Source organism: Macaca nemestrina, chromosome 15 (assembly GCF_043159975.1).
Source record: "Macaca nemestrina isolate mMacNem1 chromosome 15, mMacNem.hap1, whole genome shotgun sequence".
Classification (NCBI taxonomy): Eukaryota; Metazoa; Chordata; class Mammalia; order Primates; family Cercopithecidae; genus Macaca; species Macaca nemestrina.
The window spans coordinates 30,052,563-30,067,795 of NC_092139.1; the positions used below are offsets into that span (position 1 = coordinate 30,052,563).

The window sequence follows — 15,233 nt, forward strand, 5'->3', positions numbered from 1 at the left end:
TCGGGAGGCTAAGGTAGGAGAATTGTTTGAACCCAGGAGGTGGAGGTTGCAATGAGCCGAGATCACGCCATTGCACTCCAGCCTGGGCAACAAGAGCAAAACTCCCATCTAAAAAACAAAACAAAACAAAACAAAACAAAACAAAACAAAAAAGCTCCGGCTAGGTGTGGTGGCTGATGCCTGTAATCCTACCACTTTGGGAGGCCAAGGCACGCGGATTGCTGAGCTCAGGAGTTCAGGACCAGCCTGGGCAACACAGTGAAACCTTGTCTCTACTAAAAAATACAAAAGAAATTAACCGGGCGTGGTGGCATACACCTGTAGTCCTAGCTACATGGGAGGCTGAGGTCAGAGAATTGCCTGAACCCAGGAGGCAAAAGTTGCAGTAAGCCAAGATCGCACTATTGCACTCCAGCCTGGGCGACAGAGCAAGACTCCATCTCTAAAAAATAAAATAAAATAAGATAAAATAAAATAGCTCCTAAGTGGAAACCCGCATGCCCATTAACAGTAGAATGGATAAATTATGGTGTATTCAAACAATAAAATGCTGGCCAGGTGTGGTGGCTCACATCTGTAATCCCAGCACTCTGGGTGGCAGAGGTGGGAGGATCACTTGAGCCCAGGAGTTTGAGACCAAGCTGGGCAACATGGTGAAACCCCGTCTCTACAAAAAATACAAAAATTAGCGTGGTGTGGTGGCATGCACCTGTGGTCCTAGCTACTAGGGAGGCTGAGGCAGAAAGATTACTTGAGCGTGAGAGGTTAAGGCTCCAGTGACCTGTGATTGCAACACTGCACTCCAGCCTGGGTGACAGAGCAAGACTCTGTCTCAAAAAAATAAAAAATAAATAATGAGATGCTACCCAGCAATGAAAATGAACATGCTACAACTACATGCAACAATGTAGATGAATCTATAAGTTTAACTCCTGGTGAGACTAATCTATGGAGTTAGAAGTCAAAATACTGTTTACCCTTGGAGGCTGTGGGTAAAGACTAGAAGGGGCTTCTTTGGGGCTGAATGTTCTATTTCTTGATGTCAGTGTTAGACATGTGTGTTGGCTTTGTAGAAATTCATCAGGCTTTATACTTATGATTTCTGTACTTTTATGTCTTTATATTATACTCTAATAAAAAGCTTTACAATTTCAGAATATTTTTGAAAACAGATTTTTTTCTCCCCCACCCCCACCTTTGTGTGTGTGTATGTGGTCACTTGATACTCTTCCATTTTTTAAAATTGTGTAATGATTACTCTATTTCTTCTATTTTTTCTTTTTTTTTTTTTTTTTTTTTTTTTGAGACGGAGTCTCGCTCTGTCGCCCAGGCTGGAGTGCAGTGGCGCAATCTCGGCTCACTGCAAGCTCCGCCTCCCGGGTTCACGCCATTCTCCTGCCTCAGCCTCCCGAGTAGCTGGGACTACAGGCGCCCGCCCCTGCGCCCGGCTAATTTTTTCTATTTTTAGTAGAGACGGGGTTTCACCATGGTCTCGATCTCCTGACCTTGTGATCCGCCCACCTCGGCCTCCCAAAGTGCTGGGATTACAGGCGTGAGCCACTACGCCCGGCCTCTTCTATTTTTTCAATATTTTTTTTCCTGAAGAGCAAGCCAGGCTTGCCCATAGTAAGCCCCCTACTTTTTTTTTTCTTCTTTTTTTTGAGATGGAGTCTCACTCTGTCATCCAGGCTGGAGTGCAGTGGTGCGATATTGGCTCACTGCAACCTCTGCTTCCCGGGCTCAAGTGATCCTCCCATCTCAGCCTCACATGCAGCTGGGGCTACAGGCATGATGCACCACCACGATTGGCTAATTTTTGTATTTTTTTGTAGAGATGAGGTTTCACCATGTTGCCCTGGCTGGTCTCTTAATTCCTGGACTCATGCAATTCACCTACCTCCACCTCCCAAAGTGCTGGGTTCACAGGCATGAGCCACTGTGCCTCGCCGTAGTATGTCTTTATGCAAAGCAGAAGTGACCCCCTTCTCAAGGCATTTTATTTCCATATGTCTGAAAATTGTTACAATGAACGGATTCTGTAATAACAAGGCATTTTACTGCCATCTACTGGTAAATTATCATAATAAATTTACAAATTACAATATCATGTGAATGGTGTCCACTTAAAAGTGATATCCTTCAAGACTAGTGAACAATACAGTCAGGATGGCTAATGGTAACCCCAGGAAACCAAGAGGTAAGATGTCTGCTTTTGCCTTCTTTGTACAGATGTGCAGAGAAGAACATAAGAAAAACCCAGAGGTCCCTGTCAATTTTGCAGAATTTTCCAAAAAGTGCTCTAAGAGGTGGAAGACAATGTCTGGGAAAGAGAAGTCTAGGCCGGGCACAGCAGCTTATGCCTGTAATCTCAGCACTTTGGGAGGGTGAGGCGGGTGGATCACCTGAGGTAAGGAGTTTGAGACCAGCCTGGCCAACACGGTGAAACCCCGTCTCTACTAAAAATACAAAAAATTAGCTGGACATGTTGGTGGGTGCCTGTAATCCCAGCTGCTGGGGAGGCTGAGGCAGGAGAATGGCTTGAACCCAAGAGGCAGAGGTTGCAGTGAGCTGAGATCGTGCCATTGCACTTCAGCCTGGGCAACAAGAGCAAAACTCCATCTCAGAAAAAAAAAAAAGAAGAGAGAGAAGTCTAAATTTGATTAAATGGCAAAGGCAGATAAAGTGCACAATGATACAGAAAGGAAGGATTATGGACCAGCTAAGGGAGGCAAGAATAATGATCCTAATGCCCCCAAAAGGCCACTGTCTGGATTCTTCCTGTTCTGTTCAGAATTCCACCCCAAGATGAAATCCACAAACCCCGGCATCTCTATTGGAGATGTGGCAAAAAAGCTGGGTGAGATGTGGAAGAACTTAAATGACAGTGAAAAGCAGCCTTATGTCACTAAGGTGGCAAAACTGATGAAGTATGAGAAGGATGTTGCTGACTATAAGTCGAAAGGAAAGTTGGATGGCGCAAAAGGTCCTGCTAAAGTTGCCTGGGAAAAGATGGAAGAGGAAGATGAAGAAGAGGAGGAGGAAGAGGAGAAGGTAGATGAATAAATAAACTGTCAAAAAAAAAAGTGATATCCTTCTTCAGGGCAAAATTCATCCAACTAAATGTGTTAAGTCTGTGATTTGGCACTGTTGTGACGAACCCTGCAGACAGTAAAATGTAGACACTTTCTAGGTGGTTTTGTTCTTTCTTTTTTTCCCCTGTTTTGTTACTGTTTTTCTTAAACACACCATTGAAGTATTCACTGTCAGTCTTATCACTGCAAAGCTTAAGCCTATTTAGACATACATGAAAGTAGAAGTCCAATAAATACAAATCAAATCATCAAAGAACAATTGATTTTCTTCACTCTAGTCCAAATCTAGAACAATCCTGGATGTTTTAGGACTGTTTTTCTTGCTCAAAACATTTTATGAAATAGCCTGATCACCTCTTCAGAAGCCTCTCTCAATCTATTGCTTGTTGAGACTATCATATGCACTAAGGTTTCTCCTAAACATTTCTAGGTATAAATTCATTAATATGCTTGACAACCTTATGGGGTAGGAGCCCTTATTCTCTGCATCCCATAGGTGAGGCAACTGAAGCACAAAGAAGTTACATTTCAAGTGATGCTATTACAAACATAGCTTCCTTGGGGAGCTTACAGTCTACTGGGGACACAAAGCCATGTAAAGATTTTTAAACAATATAAAGGAGAAAATACTTTGGACCCTGTTAGACAAGTCATTTATCTCCTCCCGGTTGCAGCTTCTTTATCTGTATAACGTAGAAGTTGGATTTGCCCAAGATCACACAGCTAATAAATGGCAGAGCTAGAATCTGAACTTGAGTGTTTCAGCTTCAGAGCCCAAAATTGTAATCATTATGCTATACTATCTGCTAGTTCATGGCCTGTTTTTGTTCCTTTGCTGCCTGCCTGCAGGCAACAAGTATTTGTGTTGCCTAGGCTCCTACTATTTTTACCTACAGGATCCGCAGGTGCCCAATGGGCCCCTGTCTTCTCAGCATCTTGCATTCTTGCAGATCCCAGGAATACCCATGACCCTTGGCTTAAGGACATGGACATCAAGGTGAAAAAATTAGGATAGTGGCTCTGGAATCTTTTGTGTATGTGTGTATGGTAAAATATGTATAACATAAAATTTGCCATTTTAACCATTTTTAAGCCTATAATTTGGTGGCATTAAGTATATTCACATGCAACCATCACCACCATCTACCTCCAGAACTTTTTTGTTTTCCCCTACTGAAACTTCACGCCCATTGAACACAAACTTCCCATTCCCTCTCCCTCTAGCCCTTGGCAACCACTCCACTTTCTGTCTTTACGAATTTGGCTACTTTAGGAACCTCATATAGGAGGAATCATACAATATTTGTCCTTTTGTGACTGACTTATTTCACTTAGCATAATGTCTTCAAGGTTCATCCATGTTGTACGTTGTGTCAGAATTTCCTTCCTTTATGAAGGTTGAGCGATGTTCCATTGTATGTATAGACCACATTTTGCTTATCTATTTAACTGTCCATAGATATGTGGGTTGCTTCTACATGTTGGTTATTGTGAACAATGCTGCTTTGAACAGGGGTGCACAAATATCTCTTTGAAACTCTGCTTTCACTTCTTTTTTATTTTTTAAATTTTATTTTGAAACAGAGGTTTGCTCCATCACCCAGGCTGGAATGGAGGAATGGAAACATGGCTCACTGCAGCCTCAACCTCCAGGGCTCAACTGATCCTCCCGCCTCAGCCTCCTGGGTAGCTGGGACCACAGGTATGTGCTGCCACACCTGGCTTGTTTATTTATTTTTAAACTTTGAGACAGGATCTCATCTGTCACCCAGGCTGGAGTACAGTGGTACTAATGTGATTTCACTTATTTTGGATAAGTATCCAGAAGTGGAATTACTGGCTCATAGGGTAATCCTTATTTTTTCCTTGAAACTGGGTCTTGCTATGTTGCCCAGGTTTGACTCAAACTCCTGGGTTTAAGTGATCCTCCCGCCCTAGCCTCCCAAGTAGCTGGGATTATGGGGGCGCCTATGTTTAACTTTTTGAGGAAATGCCAAACTGTTTTCCACCATGGCTGCATCAATTTACATTCCTATCTGGGTGTGGTGGCTCACGCCTGTAATCTCAGCATTTTGGGAGGCCAAGGCAGGTGGAACACTTGAGCCTAGGAGTTGGAGACTAGCCTGGGCAACAGCGTGAAACCTAGTCTCTACAAAAAATGCAAAGATTAGCTGGGCATGATGGCGCATGCCTGTAATCCCAGCTACTCTAGAGGCTGGGGTATGAGAATTGCTTGAACCTGGGAGGCAGAGGTTGCAGTGAGCTGAGATTGCACCACTGCACTCCAGCCTGGATGACAGAGCAAGACTCTTTCTCAAAGAAAAACAAAAAACAAAAACAAAATACATTCCCACCAGCAATGCATAAAAGTCCTAATTTCTCCACATCCTTGCCAAAACTTGTTATTTTTTGCCTTTTAAAAAAATAACAGCGGCTGGGCGCCGTGGCTCATGCCTGTAATCCTAACACATTGGGAGGCCGAGGCAGGCAGATTGCCTGAGCTCAGGAGAGTTTGAGACCAGCCTGGGCAACATGGCGAAACTCTGTCTCTACGAAAAATACAAAAATTAGCTGGCCATGGTGGTGCGCGCCTGTAATTCCAGCTACTTCAGGGGCTGAGGCACAAGAATTGCTTGAACCTGGGAGGCGGAGGTTGCAGTGAGCTGAGATCACACCACTGCACTCCAGGCTGGGCGACAGAGATTCTGTCTCAATAAATAAATAAATAAATAAATAAATAAATAAATAAATAAATAAAATGGGTATGAAGTGGTATCTCATTATGGTTTTGATTTGCATTTCTTTAATGACTACAGAGATTGAACATCTTTTTGCGTGCTTATTAGTCATTTGTATATCTTCTTTGAAGAAATGTCTATTCAAGTCCTTTGCCTTTTTTTTTTGAGACAGGGTCTTACTCTGTCACCCAGGCTGGAGAGCAGTGATATGATCTGGCTCACTGTAGCCTCCAATTCCCAGACTCAAGTGATCCTTCCACCTCACCTCAATCTCATGAATAGTTGGGATTACGGGCACACATGACCATGGCCAGCTAAATTTTTAATTTTTTGTAGAGATGAAGTCTTACTGTGTTGCCTAGGCTGGTCTTGAACTCCTGGACTCAAGCAATCCTCCTGCCTTGGCCTCCCAAAGTGCTGGAATTACAGGCGTGAGCCGTAGCACCCAGTCTTATTGCAGAGTTTCTGGAATCTTCCAGAGCTTTCTTACCTCTAGAAGTCTTTGTGGGTTTGGAAGTATGTCAATGAGGTCTTCTCAGCCTCTGGGCTGGCTGTTGTCAAGACCTCTGTATCTACAGGAGGAAGTAGCCAGAGCTTTTCATTCAATCTTTCAGGTAAATTAATCAAGTCATTCATTCATTGTATCTTTATCCAAAAAATCATTCTTTGGCTATGTCAGATTTCCAGGCTAACACAAAAGTACAAACTGTTTGGTTCTGTTTCTATGGAGATCAAGAACTGTCAAAGTTAATCTACGGTGCTAGAAGTCGGAATAATGGTTACATTTGGGAGAGCAGGTATTTATTGGAAGGGAACATATAAAAGAGAACAAATGAGAACTTTCTGGGTTGATAGATCTATAACTTGATCTAGATGTTGGTAACACAGGAATGTAGGCAAAAAAATTATTAGATATACACGTAATATTTTTTCATTTTATTGTGTATAAATTTCAGTTTTTAAAAGTTAAAATAAAAAGCTTCAGAAAAGTTTTTTTTCCCAGGATATTTTAAATTTCTTTGGTGTTAATTTCATAGGCTCAAAGGTCTAAGGTGCCCCCCTGTTGCGGTTGCCTGTGGTTCTCTTTGCTCCTCTCTGCCCTCTTGGGCCCAGTACCTAGCATTGTGCTTAGGATTCACAAACGCAGCAAATACTTATTGAGCACCTACTCTGTGCCAGGCGCTGTGCTATGTGCTGAGGAAACAGTGTTAAACAAGATGGATAAGGTTTTCTTCCTTATTGTGTCCATAGTCTAGTGGCAAAGACAGGTAATAATGACTTAGTACATTCTATTGAGGACAAGCACATCGTGCTAAGAAAACCTGTCTGGGAATGGGTCAGGTAAAGTATCCTTGGAGTAGCCCTGTTTGAATTGGGATCTGAAGGCTGAGAGTTATCTAAGTGGGGAGAGCATTGCAGGTGGGGGATCAGCATGTACAAGGGTTCTCAGAAGGGAGGGAGAACAATGTGTAAGAAATATCACTGTAGTTGCAACCCAGAGAAAGGGGAAGAGGGCCCTGAGATAAATCTAGAGATGTGAGGAGGCCAACATTTATTTGACTTTTATCTTAAGAGCAATGTAGAGCCATCAGATTTTTTTTTTTTTTTTCTTTTGAGACAGAGTCTCACTCTATTGCCCAGGCTGGAGTGCAGTGGTATGATCTCAGCTTACTGCAGCCTCAACCTCCCAGGCTCAAGCAATCCTCCCACCTCAACCTCCCGTGTGACTTGGGTCACAGGCGTGCAGCACCATGCCTGCTATGTTTTTGTCTTGTTTTCTTGAGACACGGTCTCCCTTTGCCACCCAGGCAGGAGTGCACTGGTGTTATCTCGGCTCACTGAAGCCTCTACCTCCCAGCCCATGTGATTCTTGCCTCATGCCTCAGCCTCCCGAGTAGCTGGGACTACAGGTGTGCACCATCATGCCCAGCTAATTTTTGTATTTTTAGTAGAGATGGGGTTTCGCCATGTTGCCAGGCTAGTCTCGAACTTCTGAGCTGAGGTGATCCGCCCACCTTGACCTCCCAAAGTGCTGGGATTACAGGTGTGAGCCACTGAGCCCAGCCATTTTTGTATTTTTTTGTTGAGACAGGGTTTGCCATGTTGCTCAGGGTAGTCTCGAACTCCGGGCTCAAGCGATCCACCTGCCTCAGCCTCCCAAAGTGTTGGGATTATAGGCACGAGCCACTGTACCTGGCCATCATCAGATACTTTTAAGTAGGGTAGTGACATGATCAGATTTCTGATCATTAGAAACATTACTCTGACAGCAGGTGGAGAATAGATTAGAGGGCGGTCAGGGTAATGCGAAAAGATGGTGGGTATCCCAGTTCAAGCACACTGTGTGTACTCAGTAAATATAGATGGAATGAAAGGGTTCCTGACTCCCTTTCTTCTATGGGATCAGTAGGACTGATCTGTTTAATTAGTTTACATCTACCTGCTCATCCTCCATCTCCTGTGATGCTCAGAACAGACCCCTAACTCCCATTTTACAGATAAAGAAGCTCAAGTTCAGAGAGGCAAGGACAGCTATCAAGAGCAAAAGCCAAAGACAGCTACCATACCATCCAGCAATCCCACTCTTAGGTATACACCAGAAAAAAGGAAATCAGTGTATGGAAAAGATCCGCACTCGCATGTTTACTGCAGCCCTATTCACAATAGCCAAGATTTGGAAGCAGCCTAAGTGTCCATCAACAGATGAATGGATAAATAAAATGTGCATATACACAATGGAATACTATTCTGCCATTTAAAAAGTGAGATCCTGTCATTTGCAACAATATGGATGGAACTGGAGGTCATTATGTTACGTGAAAGAAGCCAGGTACAGAAACACAAACTTCACATATTCTCACTTATTTGTGGAAGCAACAATTTTTTTATTTTTTTTTTTGGGACGGAGTCTCACTCAGCTGCCCAGGTTAGAGTGCAGTGGCGCGATCTCAGCTCACCGCAACCACCATCTCCCAGGTTCAAGAGATTCTCCCGTCTCAGCCTCCTGAGTAGCTGGGATTACAGGCACTCGCCATCATGCCCAGCTAGTTTTTGTATTTTAATAGAGACAGGGTTTCACCATGTTGGCCAGGCTGGTCTTGAACTCCTGACCTCAGGTGATCCACCCGTCTTGGCCTCCCAAAGTGCTAGGATACAGGTGTGAGCCACCGCACCCAGCCAGGAGCGAAAAATTAAAACAATTGAACTCATGGAGATAGAGAATAAAAGGAGGGTTACCAGAGGCTGGTAAGGTTAGTGGGGAGGTGGGTGAGAAGCGGGAATGACAAAGAATAGTTACAAAGAATGTATAAGACCTAGTATTTGCTAGCACAAGAAGGTGACTATAGTACAAAACAATTGGCCGGGCGCGGTGGCTCGCCTATAATCCCAGCACTTTGAGGGGCTGAGGCAGGCAGATCATGAGGTCAGGAGTTCGAGACCAGCCTGGCCAATATGGCGAAACCCCATCTCTACTTAAAAAATATACAAAAATTAGCTGGGTGTGGCGGCAGGCGCCTGTAGTTCCAGCTACTCAGGAGCCTGAGGCAGGAGAATCCCTTGAAACAGGGAGGCGGAGGTTACAGTGAGCCGAGATCGCGCCACTGCACTTCAGCCTGGGCGACATAGTGAGACTCTGTCTCAAAAAAAAAAACACAAAAACCACACACACACAATTTAGCTGTACATTTTAAAATAACTAGAGTGTAATTGGGTTGTTTGTAACACAAAGGATAAATGCTTGAGGTGCTAGATACCCCATTTACCATGATGTGATTATTACATGATGTATGCCTGTATCAAAATCTCATGTACCCCATAAATATATTCACCTACTACGTACTTACAAAAATTTAAAAAATACATCAGTGTAGTGTGGGAAAAAAGAAAACAAAAACAAAATTTTTTTTTTTTTTGAGACGCGGTCTCGCTCTGTCGCCCAGGCTGGAGTGCAGTGGCTGGATCTCAGCTCACTGCAAGCTCCGCCTCCCGGGTTTACGCCATTCTCCTGCCACAGCCTCCCGAGTAGCTGGGACTACAGGCGCCCGCCACCACGCCCGGCTAGTTTTTTGTATTTTTTAGTAGAGACGGGGTTTCACCGTGTTAGCCAGGATGGTCCCGATCTCCTGACCTCGTGATCCGCCCGTCTCGGCCTCCCAAAGTGCTGGGATTACAGGCTTGAGCCACCGCGCCCGGCCCAAAAAATTTTAAAAAAAGAGTGAAAGCCAGATATGAATCCAGGCCTGTATGACAGACGTCAAGGCCAGTGCTGAGGAGGCCTTTCTACATTTGGGAAGTGGGGAGGGGCCACACTCGTTCGATCAATAATTCTATTTCCTGAGCATTTTAGCTTGCTAGGGAGGTAATGATGGGAAAAAGAAGAAAGGGATTTAGAGGCAAATAATAGTGAAAGCTTTTATCTATATCCCATTAAGCTTATTATTAGACACTATGTGTCAGGCACGGTGACAAGTGCCTTCCATGCCTACCTCCATTTCCTCCTCACAAGAACTATGATTTTCCCCATATTTCAGATGGGTAAACTGAGGTTTGGAGTTGCCATTTCCAAGGATACTCAGTGCGCTCGCAAAAGGCTGTTCGGTGTGTGTTTCCCCAGCGGGACTCACTGGCGAGAGAATAGCACTGGGAAGCCGACAGAGACCCACGAGATCCCAGCACTAAGCACACAGCACCCAAGCGAGCTGGCGCGCACTCCACCTCGCGCTCCCGGGGACGTCTGGTCACGTGGGCAATGCCCCGCCCCTCGAGTCCGCCCCGCCCCCTCTGGCGCTCCCTCCCTCTTTCCCTCCCTCCCCCTCCCTCCCCGGCCCGGTCCGGCCCATCCCCCTCCCCGCCGGCTCCGTGAGGCCCTGCCGGGTCGGGCTGCGGGCGGCCGGGCGCGGGTGGCCGGACAGACGGGCGCACGCGAGGACTGACGGACGGACGCACGGAGGGCGGCGGGCACGCACGGCCGGGGCTGGCGCTCCAAGGCCCGCCCGGGAGGGCTGGGGCCGCGCTCAGGTGAGACGACGGCGGCGCGGGCCCGTAAGGGGTGGGCCCGCCGGGTGTCCGCGGTCCTTGTCGGGCTGGCTTCGCGGGGAGGAGGCGCCGCCCGGGCCCGGCGCGGGAAAATGGCGCCGGGCGACCGAGTGGCACGGTCTGAGTGCGGGCCCGGCCCGGAGCCGCCCCGCCCGCCGCGCTTGTGTCCCCGTCGCCATGTTGGGGAGCGGGCCCCAGGCCTGCGGGCGGGGGCGCTGGAGGGAGCGGCGGCCCGGCGGGGTGGGGAGGGTGCTGGGCGCTGGGGCCGGCGCACTGAGGGAGTGCAGGGCTGGCCGGGGTCTGCACGGGGTGGCGCTCCAGGCCCGGGGAACAGGCGGGAGCCAGTAGTGGGGTCGTGGTCAGGGTCGTGGAGAAGGAACACTGGATCCGAAAGGAACCAGGATTGGGGTCCATGGGCTGAGAGGATGGCAGGACGTGGAACTGGGTTAGGCCTTAGGCAGGCTTAGAGCCCTAGTGCAGGTAGAACCTGGTGATTGGGGTGGAGGCATGGGGGCCAAGCTTAGGCTGTCAGGGCTGGAGCAGTTCTTTGCGGGGAGGGAAGGAGGTGATGGATGAGGAATGAGGGCCCTTTGGGTACAGACGCTGGTATCAGATTGGGGCAGTCCTTGGGGTACTGGGGCTGATTTGCAAAGCTGTATAACTCCCAAGGCTCTGAAGACTTACTTTCCAAGCATCCTCCACCCCCTATTGGGGGAAGCAACAGGAAAAAGGAGGTGTTTGATGAGAGAAAAGGGGGACAAAAGGGGACTGAGGTTTGGGTGCAGGAGCTGACCGGCAAAAGAGGCACAGAGAGTGGAACTGGTTGGCAAGAAAGGAAAGAACCTTTATCAACTTAGGGAATTGTGTGTGTCTTTAAAAGGAGGGACCCGGCTGTTTGGGGGCGGTGACCCAAGGTGTCTTCCCTGGAAGGGGACAGCCCACAGCTTAAGAGCAGGGTCACCTGGAGAGGTCATCCGAAAGGCGTTATTGAAGCCAGTAAAATGGTGAAGAAGAGTGAATGTATAAAAACTACAAAGGCCTGAGAGATCAAGTAAAGATTTCAAATCAGGTAGTGATTTTAGCTGAAACAGAAAGGTAAAGTTGACTTTTCAAGATCTTACAAGTTAGTAGCAGAGGGTCTACTGGAAATGGTCAGCTGCCTGCTCACTAAACACATTGCCTTAAAGGAGTTTGCTAGCTGGGAGAAAGGTGTTAAGAAATGAACCATAACATTCTTGTGATGAAACTAAAAGCAAACAAACAAAAACAATAAGAAGTGAAGCGTAACAGTATATACCAGATAACTATTAAATTTGTTTTGTTCCTTTAATGACTTTGGCAATACAAAGGCTGAAGGGAATACAAAAGAGGGTAGGCAGCCAGTTTTTTGGTATTTCCTGGCTCATCTCTAATTGTGCAAAGAAGTTGTCTTTGAGACCTTCTAACTTTGTAGAGTTTTAAGAGATGCTCCGGCCAGCCATAGTGGCTCATGCCTGTAATTCCAGCACTTTGGGAGGCCAAGGCGGGAGGATTGCTTGAGCCCAGGAGCTGGGAGACCCCATCTCTACAAAAAAATAAAAAAAATTAGCCACCTGATGTGGCTTGTACTTTTAGTCCCAGCCACTCAGGAGGCTGAGGTGGAAGGATCGCTTGAGCCTGGGAGGCCAAGGCTGCAATGAGCCGTGCTGTGATCGTTCCATGATATTCCAGCCTGGATTACAGAGTAAGACACTGTCTAAAAAAAAAAAAGAAAAAAGAAATGCTTCTTCTCTTCTAGGTGTTTACCACAAAGGGACACAAAATCCTAAAAAAGAAAAGTGAAAAATTGTAAAGACCCAGAGTGTCTATTTTGTTAATTGAAGTTGGATCATGTTAGAGAAGAATTCAAAGTTCGCATGGGCTATGGGAGAGTTCTGAAGGAAATATGCAAACTAGTCATGGAAAATAGGTCCAGGGCCCCATATAATCAAAGAGAATTAATGAACAGAAAGGTTATGAGGGCAAATATAAAATAAGATTGTCAATACCATATGTATATACTGCAACACAATTCATTTGTTCTGGGTTTTTCTTTTCTTTTTTTTTTTTAATTTGTGGAGATGGGATTTCAACATGTTGCCCAGGCTGGTCTTGAGCTCCTGAGCTCAAGTGATCTGCCCACCTCGGCCTCCCAAAATGCTGGGATTACAGGCGTGAGCCACCTGGGTTTTTCTAATGAAGGAAGACCTGACCTTATCTGTGCCATGGACCCCTTTCAGAATAATATTTTTTAGTTGTATAAAATAAAGTACATTGAATTATAAGGAACACCAATTATATGGAAATATAGTTTCCAACATATACAAATCTAATATTCATATACTTGTTTATCAGCACATTAAGAAATCAGATTTAGTGATGGATCTGATAATTACAATTTCAAAGACATGATGCGCATAAAGCCTACTTCAAGATTATACGCAACAACTGTAGTATGATATAAAGATATTTGAGATTTCTGTTGTTACAGAGTCATAGATACTGCTAATACTAGAATGGTATGTTACCTACACTTAAATTTGAATAGAATAATAATTTTCAGTTAGAGATTAATAAAAGAGATTTTTTTTTTCCTATTCGAGTTCACAAACCCCACTGACGTCCTATCTATAGACTCCTGTCTGTGAACCCCAGGTTAAGAAACCCTCCTCCTACTACCAGGCATGTCTTCTCTTCAGCAAACATTTACTGTGCCTCAAGGCATTTACTGCGTATCAAGCATTATGCTGGGCTCTGTAGATTCAGAGGTCTTTAAGGCAGAGTCACTTCACTTTGGGTATGCAGCCCTATGAGTGAAGTAGACATATGAGCAATCATAGTTCAGGATGGTCGACACCAAAGAAGAGTTATTAAACATTGTAAGGACACAGAGATGGGTGTGTTTCTGCTCAAAGAATCAGGGAAGGTGTTTTGAAGGGGTGACATTTGAGATATGTCCTGAAAGATACAGGAGTTTGCCAGTGATATAGAGAGAAGGGCCTTTCAGGTAAAGACACGTTTTCAGGGAATGTATTAATAACTGAATGTGGCTGGAGCATAGAATGTGTGTGAAAGCATGGCCAGAGATGATACTAGGAAGACCGTGTTAGGAACCTGGTTGTGAAGGACCTTGCTAAGGAGTTTGGACTGAAACCTCAGCTGAAAGAGGCATTCAAGATCTTCGAGAAGGGAAGTATGGGGTGGAGGTTTAATTTCTAGGAGATAAATGGATGTTCTTTGGAAGGAGGGTAGACCAAAGACCAGAGAGGTAATGAGGATCTGAACTAAGGCAGAGGCTGTGGGCATTGATCAGAGTTAGAATTTGCAGGTGTTGATGATTGACATTGTGAGTGGTAAAAGGGAGGAGTTTTTTAGATTTCTGGTTTGGGGTGGTGGCTGTCAAAAGAGGTTTGAAAAAGTGAAAGGAAAATGAGGGGAGAATTCTCATCGATAATAAGGGTGAAAAGGTTTTTTTGGCAGAATAATAGAGTTGCTGTCAAGTGTAGTGTAGTTTTTGGTTAAGGAAATCAGAGGTGTCAGCAGACATAAAAGACAGGCGAAAACGTGGGAAGTATCCTACCTATAGTGTAGAAATAGCACAGCTGTCTATGTCAGGGGTCAACAAACTGTGGTCCATAGGTCAAATCTGGCCCACCATCTGTTTTTGTAAATAACGTTTTATTGGAATACAGCCACACTCATTTATTTATATATTGTCCCTATCTTCTTTTATGGTACCAATAGCAGAGTTGCGTAGTCATGACAGAGATGTGTTGTGTCAGTTCACAAAGCTGGAAATACTCTTTACAATAACACTTGCCAACCCCTGTTCTATATGTCTGAGGGTTGGATGTTCAACCTCTAATTTGCCATCTAATGTCTATATGATGATGGAGAATGAATAAACGTCTTGGTTCTGGCCTTTGGGCTGGATTACCCATGCACTGTGTACCTGCAGCACAACACAGACCCCTGAATATTTATATCAGTCAGTGATGGCAAGGTCTATTGTTCTGGAGTGTACTGTGTGGTAACTGTGGTAGTGCCAGCTTTACACAGATTAGATAATGCTTGGGCTTGTTTTGCTGTTTTTCTTACTGGGTTGTCTATTACAAAATATTTCTTTATGGATTCTGATTATTAATCCTTTGTTGTTGATAGGTATTACAGATGTCATTTTCCAGTTTCTTGCTTATTTTAAATTTTTTTTTTTTTTTTTTTGAGATGACGTCTTGCTCTGTCGCCAAGGCTGGAGTGCAGTCATGCCATCTCAGCTCATTGTAACCTCCGCCTCGCAGGTTCAAGTGATTTTCTTGCCTTAGCCTCCCAAGTAGCTGGGACTACAGGC

General features: G+C 45.2%; 1 protein-coding gene and 1 pseudogene across 6 annotated transcripts in view; both read left to right on the forward strand.

Moving 5' to 3' along the window:
* Positions 1–2,126: 2,126 nt before the first annotated feature.
* Positions 2,127–3,140, forward strand: LOC105496247 (high mobility group protein B3-like; annotated as a pseudogene).
* Positions 3,141–10,668: 7,528 nt separating this feature from the next.
* LOC105496246 (nuclear receptor coactivator 6) overlaps positions 10,669–15,233 on the forward strand; it is a 119,205-nt gene continuing 114,640 nt past the window's right edge. For 3 of the 6 annotated variants that reach the window (XM_011766460.3, XM_011766461.3, XM_011766462.3), the window contains exon 1: positions 10,695–10,849. The gene's annotated coding sequence lies outside the window, so the exon portion shown is untranslated. Of the gene's footprint in view, positions 10,850–15,233 lie in introns of all 6 variants that reach the window. The other 3 variants (XM_011766463.3, XM_071079472.1, XM_011766459.3) reach the window with 2 other exon arrangements.